This window comes from Bombus fervidus, chromosome 8 (assembly GCF_041682495.2).
Source record: "Bombus fervidus isolate BK054 chromosome 8, iyBomFerv1, whole genome shotgun sequence".
Lineage (NCBI taxonomy): Eukaryota > Metazoa > Arthropoda > Insecta > Hymenoptera > Apidae > Bombus > Bombus fervidus.
The window spans coordinates 9,857,081-9,881,469 of NC_091524.1; the positions used below are offsets into that span (position 1 = coordinate 9,857,081).

At 42.1% G+C, this 24,389-nt stretch overlaps 1 protein-coding gene and 1 long non-coding RNA gene across 4 annotated transcripts in view; one reads left to right on the top strand and one right to left on the bottom strand.

The window, feature by feature from the left end:
* The window catches only part of Ci (transcriptional activator cubitus interruptus), a 146,700-nt gene that overhangs the window by 27,708 nt on the left and 94,603 nt on the right, over nucleotides 1–24,389 (bottom strand). The window lies entirely within an intron of this gene.
* Nucleotides 13,194–15,105, top strand: LOC139990068 (uncharacterized). Its single transcript, XR_011800480.1, has 3 exons — nucleotides 13,194–13,812; nucleotides 14,409–14,682; nucleotides 14,814–15,105. It is a non-coding gene; the product is annotated as an uncharacterized lncRNA (long non-coding RNA).

Consider the following 24,389-nt stretch of genomic DNA (forward strand, 5'->3'; position numbering starts at 1 on the left):
ACGTTTTAACGCGTATTACGATGTTTGAGCCGGTCCCTGTCTAAATATTGGCTCCACACTGGCGCGAGTTTGCTGAGCAAAGACAACCGGCTCGACTGTTTGACTTTACTTAAAGTCCACGGATCCCGATTACTGCCTACTCGTTACCTGCTTTACGCGGCCGCCCCGTGTTAACAAGTTTGTCACACAATAAGCAACATATCGTTCCCGAAAAATGAAGAAAACCGCTGCTCCGCCATCTCGTTTCTGCGCTAACGGTGTCCCAATCTTAAGATCGGTGCCCTCAGGATTCCGATACTTTTTAATCCATATATCTTTTATAAACGTGTCTGACTATTTTTCCATGTATTTTATCGATTGATTTAACAATTATTCCAACTATTAATATTCATAACGTTTGAATTGTAAAACCTTAATCCCCGCAACAGAGAAGAGATGTGTTTTCTTCTATACCTTAGAGTTGCATTTATGTAATTATTTTCTCCCCAAAACGGGGGCATAACAAATTTGATGACAGCTTTGTCCGAGAAAATGTCGATAATTTTCCACTTATTTCTCGAAATTATATTATATAAGATAAAAAACTAATCGTAAATATTAGCTTTCTTTTACAGACACGTCTTTTACAACAACGCATCTTTATACAAACGTGAAACCTAATCTGTCCAACGTTGCGATCTTTATTTTGATAGAACAAAATGGATCATACGTAATTCGATAAAATAATATAAAACGGAAAATATTGTGCATCCATTATTTCCTTATAAAACGAAAGAAACTTTTCGGACGACCTAATACCTACATGTAGCACAGATGTCCTTTGAAACACAGTTCACGACAGAAATTCGTTGAAAACATTAACAAGATCCCTACAAACCTCTGATGTCTCCTTCAAACACTGATAAAGAATAGGATACATCAACGTATCTGCCCTATTCGTTAAATTAAAGCGCGACAGACTGCCACAGATTCATAGAAATCTAAAATAACGGCTTAGAGAAACGTTTCATAAATTTTCTTAGGAGCATGAATGAACGGCCTAAAACAACAAGATGCTTTCATCGTCCCAGGAAACGGAGCAAATTCAGCGAAGATCTGGACGATGAATTAGAACGGGGTCGTAGAGATGACGGAATCAGGGACAAAAATTAGGACGCTTTGACAGGCTGCTTAGTAGCGTGGCTGTAAAAAGCTCGGCCACGAGAACGGCCAGAGGGACAGGGGACATAATTACAATGAAAACATCGTCGACCCCGTCGGCTCGACGTCTTTTTGCCCGTAGCTTTCTAGTCGCTCGTTCCCTCGTCAACAGAGATGGAGAATAACAGGCTGAGAGAGGAGGGAACGAGACCGATTCTATTTCGAATCCTGCTGAGTGCCAGATGACTCGTGGTATATACGCTTTTGCCTTCCAGTTCTCTTCCTTTTCTCTTCCTTCCTCTTCCTTTTCTCCCTCTTCCTCTTCTCTTTTCACCGTCCAATCTTTGCATTGTTCACTTTCGTTCTAACTTCTCCCTTCTAACCTCTTTCACGTGTCCTTTCTTTCTTAGAGATTTGCCTTTTTTTATTTCCATTTTCCACACTTTTATTTGGCAATGATCTTTTTTTGTAGCGGTTGGTCGGAGATTCTTTTGTTTGTTCTGAGAGATTAAAAGAGGTCCGGTAATTTATTGTCACGATAAATTAGCCAAAGCTGTTATAAATAATTCAAAATGCGATTTTGCAAATGAAAATGTAAATCACGTAGTTTGCCAATGGAACTTCCCTCGGATATTAATGGAAACTAGTCTCAGAAGTTGCTATTCGACTTTAGAATTGATCAAGAAATTGCAAGATATAAACTTAGGTAAAATTTTAGAAATTAAACTATATACGTGCGTTTTTATGTATCCTCTTATTACATTTAAGTGTTAACAAATATACGTTTTCATTTACCTTCATGTACGTATACAGACACTTACGCATAAGTGGAGTATAAATCTCCATTTCGGATTCTTAAACAAAAAAGAAAAGAGAAGAAAACATGTTTCGCACGCGAGGATTTAATCTTTTAAACCTTCATCGGTGTTCGCAACAAATTCATCTTCTTCATTTACATAACAAATACCATGTCAGCTTTAAAAAGAAGTTCACGTAGAGACTATTTACCACTCGAAGGATTAAACGTTGGTATCAGAGTATTTGTGAAATTCGTGTTTATGGATTCTGGGTTTCATTTTGACTCGGTACGAAGGGGTAAAATTTTTACGTCGTGTTCACCATTTATCCCTTCCGTTATACCGCTCCGTTCTCCAATTAAGCTATTATTAATTTCTCTTTCGGAGTTCTTCTCGCCGTTCCTCTCTCTTTCCACGCTTTCCAGGCCTGAAAGTCGGCGAGGAACAAGGGACACGGAGGGAGGACCGACAGATAAAACTCGAGTCGTTAACTCGTCACGCCGGAAACCGACGCATCTATCTTTATCTACGGCCCGTCTGCCAGCAAGGCTGGCTTCTTCTTGAAATTCCTTCGGCCTTCGACGATTCCTTTCCCTGGTTCTTTCTTCTCCATTGCTATGAGAAATTTTCCGCTGAAACTAATTCGCTGATACTAATTTTATCGAAGACATCGAGATGGAAATTATATTAACTCTTTGAGACGTGTAAAAAGTAATGTTTTGACGTTACTGGCAAAAGTACAAGAAATTTTTCTTTTCAAATTTGTACTTTAATTCAATTTCAATTTTGTATTTCAATTACAATTAAAAATAGAAAGACATATCTGCTACTTTTTAGAAAATATTTATATTTAGGAATACTTATATTTATGGTATTTAAAATAATATTTCAACTATCTTCAAATGTAATGGAGAACAAAGGATAGAAGATAAAAGAGAGATGAAGAACTAAATGGAAGTGTTTCTTCAATTATAGTTCACAGCAAGTTCCAAGAATAATTCCAATCGAATAACCCAAGTTATTTAATGATTTATCGTATGTACAAAAAGTGGAACAAAAACTTTAAACAGAATATATTTTCTTAGCCTCCTCTACTTGAATCGTAATTACAATAATTTTACCTAATTACATATTTAAAGTTCGCAATCTTCGCGTCTTTATATGACGGAGGCAGAATAAAAAGCAGTATATTATTATTGACTTTAATTGATAAAAAAGGAATTATTAGCGAGTTCAACGCACGTTCTGACTTATTTTTGCAGATAATCCGGTATTTATCGCGACCTTCGTTACGTCTTAGTCGGTTTATGTTCGACCAGCAGAAAAAGAAGGGAAGCCGGGTGAAGTATTAAGGGTCACAAGCTCATTAACGCGACTCGTGGTAATGAGGCGAGCGAAGCGCTGTTCAGGAACATCTGCCGGGTTTCCCTGCCGTTCCGTAAAACGGAGAGCTGGTCGAAAAGGAAACAGGATTCGAATGAAAGTTCTTGGAATTTTTTGGTTTCCCGCTCTCTTATGCTGATTTATCAGTTCCAGCGTTTCAATAGTCCTTTATTGCTTTAAAGAGCGCTTTGTATGTCTTGGAAAATTATTATTTATTTCGAAGAAACCTGAATATTCGCTAGAAAAAAGTCCTCGGATTTAGAAATGGTCAATACCATTTGTTATTAATTCAATTATAGTGTTTCAAAACCTCCACAGTTCCTTTACTTGCAAAACTCTTAGCAGAGTTTCAAGCTCACAAAAATATCAGATTCCACAAACTGCAGAACATCGTTCAAAATAATTTGGAAGTCGAATACAAAACGATTTTATTACGTCAATTTTAACTTCTGAAGGAGTACGTAATCGTTCACAAATTAATCACGAAGCTATCAAATTTAAAAAGACTGCTATTTTCAATGTAAAGCACTCTTCGTTAAGGTAGTGCCTAAGCAACGTTAAATGCGAAGGAATAATAAAATACCTCTGAATAGATATTCGATCCAGTGATTCTAAGATTCTTCTAACATCCAAAGCTAATTTCTCAATTAAAATTAAACTCTCAAAATATCTCTTTCATCTCCCTTTTCGGTATCAATCTTCTCTAAACCTTCCACGATTAACAACACCAAGACTAAACAAACTTCTCACGTAGCTAGCGCTCTGTCGCGAGGGAGACAAGTAGACAAGAAGTTTCCACGAAGATACGACGAAGCTTCGCTAATCACTGGAACGACGCGAAATCCCGCGTTGACAAAGTGTCGGCCGTCCCGAGGCGACTAAACACCAACACCGACGAGGGACGAGTTTGCCTCGGATTAAGTTGGGAGCCTAACGCTTCCACGGGGTTTCAGGTTATGATATTTATTCCCTCGGCTCGGTGTGCCACGGCATGATCGAGAGGCAAAGGAAACCATATGGACGACGCGGCACGCGCTTCAAACGCGGCTACGAAAAGAAAACGAGCCGACTATCCGGCGGGGAAAATGGCGAGGAAATTTTTTTCGACCCGTGCTACTGAGATCTATTCTTGATTTAAGCTGGTCGAGAAAGGAGGAAATAGATCGACTAACGTTGGTAGCGATCGAAGAGGCGGTATACGCTCTAAACAGTTGAGTATAATGAGAGTCGACAGGTGTCGTGCGTGGGTGAAATGTGTTGGAGTTCATCTGCGATGTTATTAATTTGTGAGAGAATGATTATATTGGTAAAACGTTCTTCCTCGTCGTATAATTGATTGTAATTAACTTTCCTGCATACAGAGTGTCTATTGCATATAGTAATTTGAATTACAGGCAGTTTATTGGATGGTTAGTAGTATCGGTTTGATATGATCAGACAATGTTTAAAACAGTTCACAGGTTGAGGAGAATATTTAACTTTGTTAGTTTTAACATTCGAATTACTAGGTTCTTTGGTTTACTTTTTGGTAACTAGGATTTTTGATTTTACAACTGCTAGAAATGTGTTTTTTCGCCAATATTAATGTTGGCTTTTGTCAAAGAAGGAATACGATATGCATACATATATTCTACCTTTTCCGTTTTCATTGTATAAGTAATTCTAATTAATTCCACAAATTGAAAAGCAGAGAAAAGCGAGTAGATTTCAAAAGCGGTATTTTCTTACATTCGTATTGAAATTTTTGCAAATAAATCATTTCTTTTTTTCGCAAATGGAGTGTAAATCACGTGTTTGTATTACAAAATTGAACAATGAAGTCGATTAATTCGACTTACGAAAGAATTCTTCGCCGATTTACGATGCAAATTTTTATGAAGAAATGTTTCTTTCTTATTAGATTGTTAATAGCTTTTTTCTCTATAATTAGTGAAATGCGAATGTCGATATCAGAGATATTAGGATCGTGGCGCTAATGGAAACGCACACCGTCAATTTCAGCGATTTTCTGGTAATTTCGTGGACGCTGTCCGCAATTCATCTCACCAAGGTTGGCACGATGCCATGGACGCCTCGCGCAACGAGCGTCGAAAAGCGCCACGAGAATTTCTTACCGCGAAAAGTCGTGAAACATCGTGGCACGGGGTTATTCTCCTCGTTCATACGGATATAGTCTTTTAAACGACGTTTTCACGGGGTCGTAGTTCATTCGCGAGACTTTATATTTAGCGTTCCTCACGACTGCTCGAGTTCATCTTCTTTTCGAGCTTCCTGACAAAAGCTTTCTTGTTTAGTTACAGACAAATTATGAAGTAATCTGTGATGTTACACTTTTGAGAATAATATTACACTTGTAATATATACGTAATATTTAATTAAGAGTTTGATAATAATAATAGTAAATACATCGATTGTATTCGATTTAATATCCTATTAAATTTGAAGTCGATTAAAATAAATTTCTTATTTCATACGTATAGCTTCTAATGACCTATATCTAAAACTTAATCCTTATGTCCATCCCCGAATCCTATCTTACAAAATCTTCAACTTCTCCAAATTATAACAACAAAATCCACGTAGGAACCAAATTCATTTCCAAACGTCTAATCCTTACTCTCGCTTCCAAATCCTATCTATGATCTAGAAAATCTTCGACTCACCTATAATAAATTAACAAATACTGCTCTGAATAAATAAATCTCAAACCTACCCATCACAACTAAAAAAGACATCTACTATACAAAGACCAAGTTGCTTACAAAAAATATACCCTGACAAAGTTCAACCCCGTTTCCAAATTCCATTCGTAACCAATAAAATCTTCAACCTCCGCAAACTGCACCGGAAAAGGCAAAACTCATGTAAAATGCAAATAAATTTAAAAAGAACCGAACCCTATGCCGATCATCCTCCTTATAACCTGCCAAATCGTCAACCTCTGCGGGTTACACGTAAGAAAGTAAAACCCGCGTGAAAGCTACATTGATCTGAAAAAGTCGTTCACGCCGTACGATGAATCGCACGAAGGAAACGTGTTCTTCGTCAACAACTCTCGGTAAACGACTCATCGAGCGACAGCTCGGCCCATAAGTATTCCCTTAATCGACCCGACCGTCTCGTGAGAACTGGCCACAATGTTTTCGTGGCCGGCTGAACGGCCTCCCCTTTCCTCCCTCTCCTCGTGGAACACCATGGACAGGGCTAAATGAGGGCCTCGTTAATCAAGATATTTACACGCGTGCACGGTCGCTGTGGCATCGATATGCAAGCCGTGGCCGCGGCTCGATCGAAGCCGCTCCTTCGTTGAAAATCCGGCCTAACGCCGCTCTGCGCTAGCGCGTTATTTATAGGCTATTCGAACGCTCCGTAGCGCCTCGCGAGTACGTGAGTCTAATTCATTTAAAGCGGATACACGCAGTCACGGGGGAGAATTCGTCCATAGGGGGAGACACGGGGAGATGGCGCGTTTCGAGAGCTCGTTACGCTGGAATGTTTCTTCGATTAGCATATCGAATTAATATTACACAGGTCCGCTGCGTGGTCCGTGTTAAAACGCGACGAATCACCAGGAAGGAGAACCTGTTGCGTCCTTTAACGCACGAAATTGCATTGAGTGAAACAGAATGTGGATAAAGGGTCTCATCTGCTTTAAATCGGTCGATAGATACGATTTGGAAGATTTCGTACAGTTGATAGAGATCGTGAGTGGAATGAAAGGAATACGTTAGTTTTAATTGGCCAGAGAAATTTGTTTTTAGCGAGTTTAAACGGCGATTGTACGATATATGGAGGATGAAGTTGTCGGCGAGTAATTGGCGATGTTCTGTGTTTTCTCGTCTCGACAAAATTATTCGCACACATTCGTACTGGCATCAGGCAGTCGTTTTCAATAGTTGCGGATTTGTGTTGCACTTGTTCGTGGCTAATAATCATTTCCGATTACCAATTATTCTGTAGATTACGTTTCAGACCTATTGCTTACTCGATACGACGTAAAATTATAATTTGACTTTGCATATTTAGCCCATAACGATTACGATATGAAGTTGAAACTTCATTTTACCGACTCTTAAACGAATCTTGTCCAATTTAAGGAATGATCGGTATATAAAGAAGTTATAACGAACATAAACGAGTAACACGATCGATTAAGGAAAAAGAGGAGTAACTTGCTCCCACTTGATTCCACTTTCAGAGAAGTTTTTTGGGATTAAATGAGCGATCAGCGAAGGCTCCTTTTTTCTTTTTCATTGTGGCCATTAGCAGTTCCTCTACGAATGACGCAGCTTACCTGTCTTGTCGCGGAGATGCGACGTTAATGCGCTTTTTGTGTTTTCGCGAAAGAAATTTATCGCGCCACCCGCTGGATTTATCGCGCCTCTCCCTGCCATCGTTTCTTCTAACCCTTGCAGTTGCGAACGACGAGTGCTCTCGAAGATCTTCGTCGAAAACTTTCTGCTTTTCCTTTCTTCTGTTATTTTTGTGAACATAACAATCGATCCGAAACTACGCGATATTTCATAGAGATAAAAAAAAAGGTGAAAATAAAATAATTTAATCAAAGAAATTCAGTAACCTAAAAAATTTAAATTCCACTTATCGCAAGCTAAAAAATCTCAATTCTTTCCATCCTGAACCGAAAACACACCGATTCCTCCTCAAATTCCACCTTCGCAAATCGAAAGATTCCAATTACTTAGGTCGCAGACCAACAAGTATCAATTCCTACATCGAAAAATACAAAAATTCCAACTCTTTCCACCGGTAACCAAGAAACTCCAATTGCTCCCAGCGTAAATCAAAAAGTTTCACTTCCTACCGCTGTAAATCAGAAAATTCCACTTTCTTTCATAAACCAAGAAACAGCAACCTCCTATATCGTAAATCATTTTACCGTAAATGAAAAAAAGAATTAAAATTCCTATACGTCCACAAATCCACAAGCAAATTTCCGAAAGCGGCACGTCCCGCGTGATTAATTAACATTCTCAAGAGCGTATCACGCGTGGTTAATTAAACTTCGCGCGATCACGGCACGAAAAGAGTCGGAAAACTAATCTTTCTCGATTACCAATGGAACGGAGGTGCCCGTTGGTCCCTTCTGGCTTATGTCCATGGCGCCCCAAGGCTTTCCTCTCGCGTGCTGATCAAACGGCCCCTTAAATCACCGGCCACGCTTTTCCCCTAATTAACGATGATCCGCTCGTCAGAAACGTGACGTGGGGAAGAGGGTGGCGCGTTCCTCGCGGCCGATTTACACGCGAGATTCGACTACCGTTCGGTGGTTTTTCAGGGATCCTACGCTGGATGGATACGTGACGGGTGTACGGTATACACCCCCGGCTCGGTTTCACGGCATAGAAAACCTTACCGGCTCTTTGTCGCCTTATTCCTTTTCAGGTTTCGGTTAAAATCGACATGCAGGACAGGCAACCGTATGCTTCTGTCGCCACGACAGGATGCGACTGCTCGTCTCTAATGAAGTAATTCGTGCGCAAAAACGTCGCGCGGTACACGGTGAATTATTCATCGGCCGCGGGATCGCGCTGGAAAACGTTCCGCCCTGTAGGCGAGGATTCGACTGCGACTCGAGGACGTGGCTTTTCCTTCTACGTGGCGTCGTGTTATCGTTTTCTTCTTGCGCATGCGGGAATTGATTTTAAATTGGTTGTTTGTGCCTGGCAATTAAGAGTGTTTTGTTGTAGTGGTGATTAGGCCAACGACGAAGGGTGGTTATTAACGTTTAGAATTTAAATATGTATTAATTTCTTTAAAAGGATAATTGCAAGGTAACGTCGTATTTAACGTTGTTGCTTTTTCATATTAGATCAACGTATTAATCGAGCATGTTCTACGATCATGCTATATCGATCATGTTAACCGATAGGAATTAATTATATTTCCTATCTCTAAATTAATATAGTCTGTATCAAACTAACATGTATAATTATATGTATGTATATAATGGGCAAGATTTTATATTTTCGTTCTTTTGTGGCATTATATAAAGTGGAAGAGAATATGTCCTTTATAAGAAGTTCAACACGTGTCAGGGAAGGATTCGATATGGAATTTATGAAGCTACGTCAGACCCTTGGGCTGTCGGTTATTGTCAGCAGCTGCCATATAATAACGCTTGTTTACTGTGCTCGATGATTGATATCTCGTACCAGCTATGCATATCAACACGATAAATCTTGCTTGGCAAAACAATTGGGATTCACATAGTTTATGTGGTAATACTTTTATCGCCATTCGATATTATACGCTGCTTGGAACACTGTGAAACTATGACGAAAATCCTTCATGTCTAATAAGCTCCGCTTACTTTCTAACCCGAGATTAAGTACTTTGTCCTTTGGATCATACTTTATTATTTCTAACACCGGTCGATTCGTTTCAATCCGTTAACCAATTATTACTTTCGCTAACGAGGATTATTATTCGCAAGATTTTTATCTTATTTGTTTAAAATAATACCGATTTGTTCTTACTACTAGAACTAAGTCTTTCCACTATACGTTATATTATAATTATAATTCAACTTAATATGTTTTCAGTAAATACAAAAGTAGAAGATCTAACACACGAAATGATACAACATTAGGATTATCCTCTAATCAAGTCAATAGACTTCAACATCATAAAGATGATAAAAACTTTCGAAAATGTAAAAAATTGTTAAGATCTAACGCCGCTAGTCGATTGAACTACCTTACCTTTTTAAAGAACCTAAACTTTCCATCGTGGAATCACGTCTGCCACTTTCCAGGCCCAAGCAAATACACAAAAAGCCTAGCCGTGAGATCACACAATCCCATTTCGTGATCCCACGATAAATCACAAACTCTCCACCTCCTCTCGCCTCTCATCGGCAACAATCACACCCTATCCGATCTCCGGAATTGACTCAATATTTGCGCAACGCGTTAAGACGTTGCCGAAGAATAGCCAGGACACATCGTCGAGAGACATTCCGTGCCGTGTGGGAAGTAACGATCCGTGGAGATGAAAAAGGGACGAGGCAGAGCGGCGCGGCGTGCAAGTTCTCTGTTCGTGGCAGCGGCGAAAGAAGATGGAGAGGAAAAGAGGGGTCGAAGGAGGGACAGGCCCCAGGTAGAGGAGGAACGAATATCGTGGGTACACCGAGGGCCGTGACTAATGACTCTATTGACGCTCGGACAGAGAAGTTGGAACCAGAGGAGAACCGAAGGTCGTTTACCGGCACAGAGGAACCGACTCTCCGCTTCTCTCCGCTTCGCTCTAACTTTCTCGCTCTTGCTTGAGTTTCTCGGGGCCATCGATGACTCTCGATGGCCTCCTCTTGCCGAGTCGCTCGTTATCTCCGGAGGAGCTTCGAAAAGGAAGGTCAGAAAGTGTCGCGGCTGACCTTTCGGTAATGAAGCTAATGCCGAACTCGACGGGTGGCTGTGGACCAACGTTTCTCACCATGGTCACGCTTCTCGTGGTTGGCTTTTTCATCTTCCTTTTTCTTTTTCAGCTGAACAGAGTTGCATCGATGGTTATTAGATATCGAGATCGTTTTGTAGCGAGGGAACTGAAGGAGCCACGTGGTAAGTGATATAAGTGCTAGGCGAGATTTTTGATAGTAATCAGACATATGCGTTTGGTAATTTGGTATGTTACTGCCAGTCGTGAAAATGTTTGTAAGGTGTTCTATGAGAAGAGGACCAATTAAGAGCATTTTAAAGGCAAGATAAAAGGTGTACATGAAATATTAGTATAATCTATACCTAGTTTGAAAAAATGAGATTGTATGAATTTGCAATGATCATATACCGTATGTGCCATTGGAGGAATTATTTCGTAATGTTCAAGCAAAACTACTGAAAGATCCTGCGAAACTACAGAGTAGTAAGAACAAACCATTTGCTCAATAAGTCCAAATAAACGGACTTCCACTAATCTCATCGTCCCACGAAACTTTCACCCGCGTCCAAACAAAAGCCGAATGTCCACTCAAGCAGAAACCATGTCGAATTCCAAAAACAAAAAACCCTTTCAATCACCCCTGTGCATACAAGAAATCGATTTCCAAATCGCTCACGTAATTCCCCATCAACGAACGCAACAAAAGATGATACAACGTCTCGAAGAAGCAGAAAGAAAAAAATAGCGATCCAGGAGAAAAACACTCGTTTCATTAATCCTATTCACCCCGTTGCTCGATACGCGATCGTTCGAATCGAATCGCTTTTTACCCGAGACGTTTCGCCTCGTCGAAAGTTTCGCCCTCGTGGTCGGAAACGATGAAGATTTTAGTTATGCCCTTCCTCCCCTCGCTCTGCTATTTCTCTCCAAATTGAAGAAGCCGCTACGTTTTGTCACGCTTTTTAGGCAGAACGCTGTAACGTGGCCGTGATTGCCTCGTACAATTACCTTCTCGGCTGGTTCTCGCTGGGTTCTCTTTCTCCGCGTCACCTCCGCGGGCCCCATCGGACCCGCTCGTTTTTCTATCCCCACCGGTGTGTACGCACACCTACAGCCTAATGTACAACACGGTGCGAGCAAGGCATAAAACGACCAGGCCCTCTTTTTGCCCGGACGCCACGCTTCATTCCGACCGGGCGAAATTACCGGTCGTCTCTTCCTTTTGGCAGACCGAGAGAGAGACCCCGGGCAAACCCGTCACCCTGCCCTCGATCCTGACTGCCATAGCACTCTATATACCCGCCAACGTCGGATTAAGTTCTTCTGACAGTCTCACGAATTTCTTATTCCGAGACAAGTATCGTCAATTTTTCGTCAACGTGAATTCGTCGAATCTTTTTTCGTCAACGTGAACTCATCGAAGTGAATTCGTTGTGAATTCGTGATCGCTCCGTGTTTACGTGCACGGAGTTGCCTAACCTCTCGGGTCACTGGCAATATCGCGAATAAAACGCAGCCATTGTGCGTTGCACAATGTCATGCACATTTGGTGTAGACGTCTCAGCAGCGTAACTCAACTTTCTCCTCGGAGACACATCTAGTGTCTACGAAAACGTATCAAACGTAGCCTATCTGCGCTTTTAAACAACCATTGCTAAAGCATATATAGAACGCGTGTCGAGGAAAGCTTTCATATTTCGATTTATATTTTCGCTAGTGCGACCAAAGAAACGCAACTTAGGCAGAGATTTGTTTCACTCTTTAGTACCTTGGATATTTTATATATTTTTCTGTATTACGTTATATCTTGCGCATTTCCCATAAACGCGTAAAGATTCAAGCTATAGCGATGACTAAATTTATGTAACAAATAAAATTCCTCGTAAATTTAAATAAATTACGACAGAAAAATGTAACTTCCAGTATAACGGATATCTACATAAGTCAGAATACTTCAAGTTCCGCCGTCCGAGAGTTAAACAATTTCTGCCCTTGGTCCTCGCAAGTCGTCCTATTTCAACCACCCCGCCACCTTGCGAAACCAACGTTTCACTAACATAACACCGCGAAATCAATCAGAAGCACCTCAGGACACACTCTCACCGATACATGAGTACAGCAGAACATACACTAGCGAAGAACCGACTGGAAGAAGGATCTCTCGAAACGAGTTCGAAGGCATGAGGATCGCGTGTGCTGGAAGAACGGAACAGCGAGGAGCGACCAGGGCTACGGGGGTGGGGGATCGACGCGTCGTCGTTAATTTCCTCGAGGATCCCACGAAGCAACGTGGCCGGGCGTCGCGAGCGCGAACAGCGTCGTAATAGCGCGGCGTGTGCTCGCGCGAAGCAAGGTCGACGCGAGTGCGAGCTTACAACATTCCCCCGTTCTCCTCCGCCTCCAACTCATTCGATCTCTTCCTTCGTCTCTTCGCCATCGTCCTCCTTCTTCCTCCCTCGCCTCCTCTCGATCCACCTACCCCCGTCGTGGTCGCGCTAATAAAATGCTGCGCTCGGCTCGTTCGCTTCGCGCTCGCTCCTCTCGCGAGAAGCCCCTCTTTACATTTACATGGCCGGCTCCTCGAGGCCGCTCGCGAGGACATCGCGCTCATGAATTTATCCCGTGAGTCGTACGGAGAGGGAGGAGGCACGAGATGATAGCCGGATAACGTTGGCGTATCATTGGACCAGTTCTTGGAGACGCGAAACGCGACCCGCACGGTGAATCGAAATGGCAGGAATTGTCGGTGTGTTTGCGCTGCTTCTTTTGGGTTGGATTGATGGTTGGATTGCTTAGTTTGTATAACGCAGGTGGGTGGTTCGAGAAGGTTAATTGTTTTGGCGAGTTGACTCGTTGAAGTACTGCGTTGAGTGGGTGCAAGTGACATATTCTTATACATTGTCAGGAACTCTGTTTTGCTGAAGATAAACAAGAGATATTGGATTTGAGAGTGAAACGACTGAAAGCATCGGCGTGTATCTTTTGTTGCTTCTGAGTTGAGCTGAATTGGTGGTTGTGTAGTGCTGATGGATGGTCGAAGGAGGGATCGTTTCGTGGAACGAGTTTATGAAATGCCGTACAGAGTAGGTGGAAGAATGTAAGTGATATCGTTACATGTTTTAAGAAATTTTATTTTGTCGAAAATAAGGAAGCGTTCAAATATTTTTTTAAGTGGTACTGGAATTGGTTGAAGAATAGATTGAATAGATCGTAAAGAAGATTAGGTTGGTAGTGTTAGAACGTGGAATGACAGTAACGTTTTCAGAAACGAATTTATTAATGTCAGATATAGGTAATTATTTTTTATTTGCCTGAGAAAATTGTATATTCAGAACAGATTACAATATATTAATGATAATTAAAGCAATTTAAGTGATACCAATCAAAAGGTGCAGCTGCCGTAAATCGAAATGCAAAAAAACGACTTCAACTTCCTACTAACAGCCGTTCGTATCGAACTCGATAGCGCGAAAAGTAAATGTCTGTAATGTAATTCAATTTACCATGTTCTTATAAATGTTCTCAACCTCTTTCCTCTACCAGTAACTTATAATATAGCTGTCAAGAAATTCCAGCAATTCTCGAGAAACCGTGTTTATACGTCACAAATAAATGTAATATGTTTCGTAACATTTTTTAAAGGCAGCAGTATCGAATCCAATACAGAGTCCTTTTGGATCGTTTAAATTCCAGAAAGCAAGCGAATCGAACGCTCCTGCATCGTGATCGGCCATTTTTCCCTCGTTGAACGGTCAACCGAACCGTCTGGTCGCTCGTAAAGCCGGTTGATTTATTCAACGGATCAGCGTGGAACAGCGACTAATTAGCGCGATTAGCTTGCGCCACACGATCTTCGTATTCGTACGCGGTTGATCGTTTCGCGGTGCATGAATGGACGCCTTCGAATAGTCAGACTAATACCTGAAACCTGGCCGATCGAGCAAGTAACGAGCGATCACGTTGAAAGGTGAGTAATATCTAGTTACCACGAGCCGTTCCACACGCTTCGTCGTATTTTACGAACGAGCACAGCAGAGGGACTCGATAGTAACACACGACCGATCATTATATCGAAGTTGACGCGTCGTTGCTTTTCAGCGAACCTGACGGCGAATTAACGATGAGACCAATTAACGATAGAAGAATGAGGAGAGCAAAGTATAGAAGCGAACGGTTTTTTAACAGAGATCGAGGGAGGTGGTTGAAGGATTCGAAGGTTGGTGGACGACGTTCTGCAGCTTGAAGATGAATAAGGGGACTAATTAACGAAGGAGAACGAGCAGAGGTGACTATGAAATATAGGAGGATGTTATATAGGACTGTTTTTCACAACCAATAACGATTGTGATATTTCTATATTGACATATCGTAACACATGCAATTACCATTATATTTCTTTTAATCTTCTTCTTCAACCATTGACGTAAGCAGTCTTCTGATATTATAAGTTATAGCGTACAAGAATACGCACGATGTGGGTATAATAAAATTAAAGAGGATATCGAACCAGTTCCACCTAACGTCACAAGGACTTAAAAAGAAAAAAAAAACAATGATCCCTAAGTCCAAAGATAACACATAATTCACACGTATCAAAAAACACCTCAAACTCCTAATCTCTTCAATACCGCGCATCAACCTAAAATTTCCTACCCTGCAAAAATTGGAATTCCTAAAAACTAAGTGCCTCGACTCCGCTCGTTTCCCATCAGAATCGCCAAAGAGACGGTCTCGGAGCTGGCTCGTTTCCCAAACGTCTCAAGCTCGATCCCTTGGGGGCTCCACCCCCGTACGCGCCGCGGAAAGGGGCATCATAAAGACCCGACTAAATTACACGACGCGCCATCGAGCGCATTCAATTAGAGAGGATACTTTACAGCGAGCAAGCGAGGCAAAACGCGCGCGTCCAGGGTTGATCCGCCCCTGGTGTGTACGATCGCGCACAGGTTGCATCCGGACAGCGCATAGGTGCCCACAGGCTCGTTCGTTTGTGTAAAGAGAGGATATCATACACGCAGGGAATGTGTACACGTGTGTGGGTGCATTTCGTGGTAGAAGGTGGTGGAGGTGGAGGTGTGTCGACAATCAAGATTACGTGGGCGGATACACGCGCAGCCCAGCGCCGCCGGCCTGGCTCTGTCCTGTCCCGCTTCTTCTTCTTCTTCTTTGTCGTTCATCTCTTTCTTCATCTTTTCTTTCGCCTTCGTCTTTTGGTCTCCTATATCGTTCCTCCTTCGCCTCCATAGGTTTGTTTCGTTTCGCTGTGGTTCGTTCCATGTTCTGCACGGTCCTCCGATGCCTACACTATTTACAATTCCCGCGGCATGCCATGCAAGTGCGCGCATCAGTCGCACGCTTTAGGGCCACTCTAGATCACTCTCCCTCTCGACCACTTCTCCGATTAACTCGCATCCTAAAGCACAGCATCCGTGCTGACGCTGTGCTTCCTCGTCCTCCTCGTAAAGCGGAATGTGCAGAGCTGTACGTGCATTCTGATGAAGGGAATGTGAGATTAGGAAGGTACAATATTCGCAGGTTAGGGAATAATTAGAGGGAAGATTTCTTCTGCGGATTTGTTGAATTTCGGGGGTCTGAGGTTACGAACAACGAAGTCAATTGAGTTTCTAGCGAAATAATTTTTTAAGGGTTATAAATATGTACGCCACGACTGATATCAAAAATACAATAAACAATTAAGTATGAAATCGTTCCAATCGAAAAATGAAATAACCTAATACACGATTGTATTGTCATCGTAGGAACAAGGATAAAAATCTTTGAAAGTTCAAAAGCCTCGATAGTTGCCTTAATAGTTAGAAGAGGAACTATACGCTCTAATCTCTCATCCTCTTCCAACATCTCGATACATCCAAAAACTGTATAATCCAATGTAGAATTAACTCGTCACTGAGCGATGACACCATCATCGTAGGAACAAGGATAAAAATCTTTGAAAGTTCAAAAGCCTCGATAGTTGCCTTAATAGTTAGAAGAGAAACTATACGCTCTAATCTCTCATCCTCTTCCAACATCTCGATACACCCAAAAACTGTATAATCCAATGTAGAATTAACTCGTCACTGAGCGATGACACCATTGAAAACATCCAGCCAGCAAAACGTTACACCATATACAATTCCCCTTTCATCCAGCCCACAAACGACCAATCCCAGTCTTTGTTCCCAGCCATTCGTTTGCGGGAAACCGCGTGTTTACGCGATTCCATATTAAATCTGCGTGGGTGACCTGCTTCCCCCTGTGTCTCCCCCCTCTCCTTTTCTTCTGTGTGGCTCGGAGAAAAAGGGTGCTCCGACAGGGAGAAACCGGGAAACAAATGAAGGGACGAGAAGCATAATGGCGCGGTCGTGAAACGGGGAAGGGTGGGTGGAGGAGCCAGGAGAGGGATAAGAAATTGGATAAGAACGTAAGGAGGAGAGATCGGTGTGCGCGCGCGACTAAATTTCTGCCTGGCTGCGTGCGCGTGTGCGTGCAACAGGGCCAAGGGGGACCCGACCAAGGGGAGGGGGAGGGTGGGAAGGGGGATGGAGGCAGGTTGGATCCAAGGTGGAGGATTTATGAACGACCGAAACAGGCTGCGAACCCTGGTCCCCTCGCTGTGCCAGCCTCCACCTCTTTTTGCTTTGTATTTCGACCTTAGCGCGAGTAGAGTGTGTGTATATATATATATACCTGGTTCTATACTCCCCCGTTTCTCTGGAACACTGCAAAAAATACAACTTTCCTTTTCTACGTTTGGACTTTCGGAGAGCAGTATAGAGAAGTGTATCGCGCGACGTACGACTGAGTAGCGAAGTTTTCTGGAGTAAGATCTTCTAAGAATTCCTCCTTCGATGCGCTAGTTTCTCGAAAGAAAAATCCGTCCCTTGATTCTTCGTGTTTCGGATAATAACAATTTTTGCGAATTTTCTCTCTGATCGTTCATCTTTGGGAGAGCAAGAATTCTTGGCGAATATTTCGTCTGGTCGGCCGCCAGATTTTCGCGAATGAGAATCTTGGTAAATATTTTCTTCAGCTTCGTGTTTTTCGAGGATAAAATGTATATATAAAATTTACGAGCTTTTTCCCTGATCTCCAATCCCTTAAGTGTAAAAATTGTTATCACGGAGTAGATTTATCGATCTCGATCAGGTTGATGTAATGACTTGAAAAAAGATCGTTCGATGTCGAGGCTGGTGTTTGGGAAACCGGTAATAAGCCTGGCGGCCAGGGCCGTTCCGTAATACGGAAGCACCGCGAGCAAAGATCCGCGATAGGGGCTACCATCATCGGCTCCCGTCATAATTCCGTAATTCAAGGATCCGTAGGTTTATTGAGACGGCAGCACGGACACTCTTAATTAACACGGGGCTACTCTCGCCGTGGCCCAATCGGTCCTCGGGATCTAAAATCAATTTAGATCCTTGCCGCACGATACAGCTTCCCCCTTTAGTCTCCGCCGTGCTGATTGTCCGGGTAGCATCGAGAGAAGCGAAGAAGAAACGCAAAGAGAGAGGGCAAGATCAGCGAGGGGCACACACGCCGTGGCCTACGGGCCGCAATCTACGAAGCAAGGGACGAAGATCGACTGTAGAACCCAAGGAAGAGTACAACATTCTGAAGCCGGTGTATACTCGTTCACAGAATCTTCCCTGACGTTGTTTATGACGTTAGCAACGTTTACGATCCATGTTCGATGCACGACATTTAAGCGATTTATTTCAATTTCAGTTTTTGGCAATCGAAGGAGAATCAAGTGATTTCTTTATCATCAACCTCATCTTCCTTTCCTCTATAAAGTTCATTTGCACAGTTTGAAGAATCCGTTACACGTTCAAAAAATTAACGAGTACCACCAATCTGACTCTATCACCAAGAGTTCGATGCTCTTGGCAAACGCTGACAGATATATTCACTTCAAAACGGTGCCAAGCGCGAATCTAATACCTTCACCAAGAATTTTCTACCATCTTCCATTCTCATCAAATCTCTCTCTCTCTCTCTCTCTCTCTCTCTCTCTCTCTCTCTCTAATATTGCATATTGCAAGTAAAAAGGGCGATTCGCAAATGATTTACCGTAGGAGCATCGTTGAAACGACGATACGATATATAGAAACGCTCTTCCTCCAATTAAACATCCTTTTACTACAACCAACTCTTCGTCTCTACTCCAATCTCTTCATCCAATTATCTCCATCAAACGAACCTCCGCCACAAAGTGCCAACTTGCCTTCTGCAAACATCGCTTGCTCCACACCGTCCACATGCGCCGATATCTCAAAATTCATACGTCAAAGAGTCGCTACTCCCCCTCTCCTCTTCAAGGGGAGAGAGTTGAACACACGAGCAGTAGGACGAGTTCCCCGCGAGCGTAATAACTTAATTACGCGATGCCTTGGCCGGATAACGTTCGGGTGTTGAGCGTGAGGGCCACGGGAGGTTAAGACAGGCCCACAAAGTTTTCGTACCGCGCGACTGAAGGGTTCAGAGTGGGGAGGACCCGTGTGCTTGTGGACCCAGAAACGACGAGGTGAGGTAGAAGGGCCGCGGACCGGATTGTGGGTACTACGAGAAGCGTAGGCGTCTTGCTCTTTGGCCCGCGGGGGGTTTTTTGTGGGGCGGACAGAGCCGCATTCTCTTATTTATTACCCGGAATATTAAGTTACCCACGTTACCACGGGGCACCGCGAGGCCCCCATGGATTCTAACCACCAGCACCACCGCCAGTGATGGGCACACGATCCTCTCTCTCTCTCTTTCTCACACACACACACTCTTTTTCTTTCTCTCTTTCTTTCTTTCTTTCTGTCGAGGTTTCTCCGGTGATTTAATCGCGCCCAACCTTCTACCGATCGCTTTGGTGAGCTAGTGGAATTTAATCGTTCATTAGCCGGATGAAGTACGTTCGTTAAGCGAGCATGCGAGAGGTTAATTGACGAATTAGCTTGAATTATGGTATTGGTGGCTGGGTGATTGACGCGTGAAAATTGTCCATCTCGTTTGGGTAATGGATGGTTAGCGAAGATGCTGAAAGGGTGGATGATCGTGGTGCTCGTTTGACGAGCATTGTGCTGGATGTTGAATGGGTTGTTGTACGTTTCAGTTAAGCATGTGTAATTAGGAAAATTTTGGGAAATAAGGTTAGGGCAAGATTGATACAATGAATTTTGCGATAAGGAGTTTATTAACATGCTACTTCAAGTTCCTCCGCCGAACAGTTTTGTCAAACAAAGCTCATTTACATGAAACGACATTCGGACGAGATAAAACTCGACGTAAATTATAAACTCTTCAAGTATCAACGCTCAAATGTCAAATGGTTCAAATTAACATATCCATTCTCGTTTCTTTCGTATTTAAACTTTCACGATCTTTTAATAATTGACTCATTGTTTTGTCATACTCTTGATACATCATGGCCGAACTTCTTTGTAGAAAAGAATTACACTCGAGATGAACTACAATTACAAATGTCGTTCAAATTTTTATTTTTAAAAACCATTATCATTCAGATTCTCGTATTAATCACAGATACATTATTCGGCTAAATGATAAATATATTTCTATCCATTAATATCCATTTTAAGTTTTAGTATATGGTATCTTCTCTACAAAAACACGAGAAGAAATATCTTTGCATCTTTTCAAAAAATGGTTTCACAAAATATTCGGCCATTCAAATGTTAGTCAAAACGTATTAGCATAAAGGAGTTTCGTCGAATGCGAAAATATAAACTAGTTTAAATAAAATATCGAATGTGACTTGGGCCACACACGAATGCTTCCAGAAGTTAAACCGAAGAAATTAAGCTAAATAAATTCTACTTAAAAAGAAAGAGAAGAATTTCCAACCTAAAAGGAAAAGACATCGTAAAGACGAATTGACGACGAAATATGTTAGAGAATACATAGAACGAAAACATTACTTATATTATACATTTCCCTGGGACACGGAGAGCTTGAAAAATAAAGACATTTAAAATCCCTTGGCCTGGCCTCGAAAACGATGGAACGGTGCCGCATTATTTATCGCGGCCGATCGCAATTTCCGTTCGTCAACTTTGCCGTTGGTGTGTTATTACGGGGATAAAATATGTGTTCCCGCGTCTAAGATCAAGCCGTTCCTTTTTCACGCGTCTAAAACCCTCCTCCCTTTAGAGTACACTCGTAATTTACAATTTAGACCCTTCCATTTCCTCTGTAATTACGAAACGCCCGGCAATCCCGGTCGCTTTATGATACGAACCGGCAGATGTTCCCGTCCAACTAAGTCGCACGCAAAAACGCCATCGAATCTCGCGCGCGTTCCGGCCTCTTCTTCCACGCGAAGAAGATTATCACCTCATCGCGCTCGCGCGCTCGCGCAAAAACCGCGACGCGACATGGGACACGACGCTCGATCGTTGCTTTTGTTTCGTCATTAGAATGGCAGAAGCTGAGATTTATGTCGATGATTCTGCGACGATTACGTCTGCTAATAATCGTATTTCATTCTTTCCTTCGATTATAGAGGAACGTTATGCATAAGGATGCATAAAAATCGGATAACGAATCGTCGTACGGTAATGATAGCAATTAGAAGCGAAATAGTACCGTGGATGGTGAAGACATAGAATATAAAGATGAAGGTAGATGAAAGTCATTTGAGAGTTAATCGAAGGTAATTCCAAGATCATTTCGAAGGTAGTTGATCGAAGGTCAATTGGAGGTAAATGCAAGGTAATTTTCAAGGTTAAGCGATACTCGTCTCAAGGTCAATCGGAGGTTGGTCGAAGGTTAAATACAGGTGAACAAAAGGTGACTTCAAGGACGATCAAAGGAGATTCGAAAGCCATTTCAAGATATATTAAAGACATATTTCAAGATGTTTCTAGGTATAATCGAAAGTCATTCATACATAATGCAAATTCTGTTCTGAGAAAAAAAGTGGTTTGAATGTCTTTTCCTTATGTCTTAATTATAAATATGAGTTTTTTGTCTGAATTATAGATTGAGTCGGCGAATATGATATAAGAATGATAATTATGATTTCCTGATTTTTATGTTAATTTCTAGAAAATAAATACTTTAGTACAAAGATACAACAGGGAGGACCTGTTATATAAATCCACGAAATCTTCTAAGAATCATAATGATAAAAATAATAGAAAATTATAATTCTCCAAGTATTCAGGATGTTAGTGAAATTACATATTTGACTCGAATAATTTTTAATCACGTAAAATTGAACTGTAAAACCGAAAAGTGTGACTTGTTATCACGTTTTGCTCGTTAGTCTTCATATATAAAACCTACTGAAGCAGGTGTTTCGCACTGCACCGTGCGAGGATAACATAAAAAAAGAAAGAGACCACCGTAGAAAGTCGAATTCGAAGGGTTGACCAATACATATAAAGATAATCCATGGAAGAAGCCACCAAGAGTGTCCTCGGACCATAAAAGTCTACTCATGGCCTGGACTAATGTTCCTTTGACAATTAACCAAGTTCCAAACTTTTTTCCTGTTCGCATTTTCGGGAGCAGGTGAGAGGACTCGAGGAGCAACCCTCGCTGGTTTTACAGCTTGGTCGTGAAGAATTCGTATGTGAGTACCCATACGGAAAGCAAGGAACGTGGAAGGTGTTCAGCTGGTCATTAAGCCCGGGAAAACACGAGAGGTGTCTGGCAATTAACGCGGACAAAAACTAAACCAAATTTCGGTCTGGGGACACTTCGCTACACCGACCGAAATACAGGTCACCGATAACACATTGTAAATTAACGACGTTACTCGGTAAAAATACATTCTATTTCCATAGAGACTATCCACATTCTTTAGCATTTTATTCTATCGTCGATCTCTTTATTGAGTATAAAACTTGTAGAAGTTGTCGAATACCAACGTGACCCAAAATCCATCGCATTCAGTTATTATATTTAACGCAACCATACTACGTCTTATAACGACCATCTGTAACCATATTTTATCTTATGATAAACTAAGTACAAGTTTATGGTATATTCACTCCCTCGAAACGGAAACTTTAGGAACTTTAAGCTCCGAAGAAGTGTACTTGTCGCGCAATTATTCCAATGGAATCAAACTATATATACTATTTTAAAAACGTCGATACACTTCGAAATGAAAATTCGATCGGCTATCGATCAGGCACGTCATAAAACAGGCAACACCTGACTCAATTTAGCCATTCTCGGCCTATGAAGAAAACACGCTACAACCAGGCGGCACGTTGTCGGAAATGTTGTCAACCGCGTTTTATCCGGGTTCCATCGATTTCAGAAAATCTTCTGCAGCTCTCCCCATCGGCTCGTTACCCATCACCATGGAGGACCATGTCGGACGAACGTGTCCAAGAAGGTGGAGAATGACGAGCAGCGAGTCGAGCAGGATAAAGTCGGCTGGCAAGAAAAGAAGAAGAAGAAGAGGACAACGAAGACGGGTAGAAGAAAGAGAAAGAAAGCAGAACAAGGGAAGGTGAGGAAGAAGGACAGCCAGGTTGGATGGAGGCAGGAATGCCAGTGCGTGGGTCTGTTGCCTCTTAGACAACGTTGCCTCGAAGCCGCGTCTCTATCAGCCACCATAAATAATTCTCCAAGCTCGTCTTTTCTTCCTTCTACTAGCGAATGGTATCTTCGTCGTGCTTGCACACGGTGTTTTTCGGCCACGCTGTGAACACGGTGGCATCGCTGTGTGTCCGTGGACCGGTTGGACTAGAAGCGTTCGTATAAGCTGGGCCCTTTAAAAGAGATAGCACTCGAGAGATGGGGGGGAAAAAAGGAACAGGTGGACGAGGAGCCGGGGACCCTCTTCTCGAAGCGACGTAGCCTGATCGAAGCTGCATCGAATTTGGCTTCGGGTCTTAATTCTTCACGGGACCCGCGCCTCCGCTATTTTCTCTCGCGTCCAACACCGAAGGCAGGACGTTGTTGCATAAGCAAACCGTTTTCTGGAAGCCGAGGTTGCGTCAAGATCTCTTCTTGCCAACCGTAGTCGAATTTTGGGAATCCTTTGGCTCGAACGAAATTTTGAGAATCGCAATATGAAAGTTCGAATGCGTTTCACGTGTATATTGAGTACCAATGATATTCTATCGCAATATCCTAACATCTTCGATGATTTACTATTTTCGAACGTACATTACAGTATTGTAAATTACTTTCTCCCATGAATTACGATAGTTTGAAAATTAGAACGTTACATTTCCGTATATACAATGGAAATAGATACAGTATAGATATATTAAAATATTTTCTAGAAGAAAATTCTAATATCGTGTTTTAGTATCTAAAGAGAAAATACTCTACGGGTAAACTAACTCACACCCTTGTATCCAAACTCCCATTACACTCGCAGAATCCTTACAACATCATCATCAGTCACAAGCAACGGTCCAAAAAAATGATCGAAAAAGAAAGCGAAGCGGAGAAAAAGTAGAAAAATCGGGGATCGTTGATGCATGCACTGGTGTTACGCACGTACACGCACCGCAAGAAGCGCGTCCCTCGTTAGTGCCACTAATTACGAGCAGCCCTCTCCCCTCGCCAACTTCTCCTTAATGAGCACTGAGCACTCTAGCGATGGTACGCGAGAAAAAAATTGTAATGTCGTTGGGATACCTTGTGGTTCGCGTCGAACTCGTAACTAATTCCAACGAGATCTAGCTATGTACAGTAATA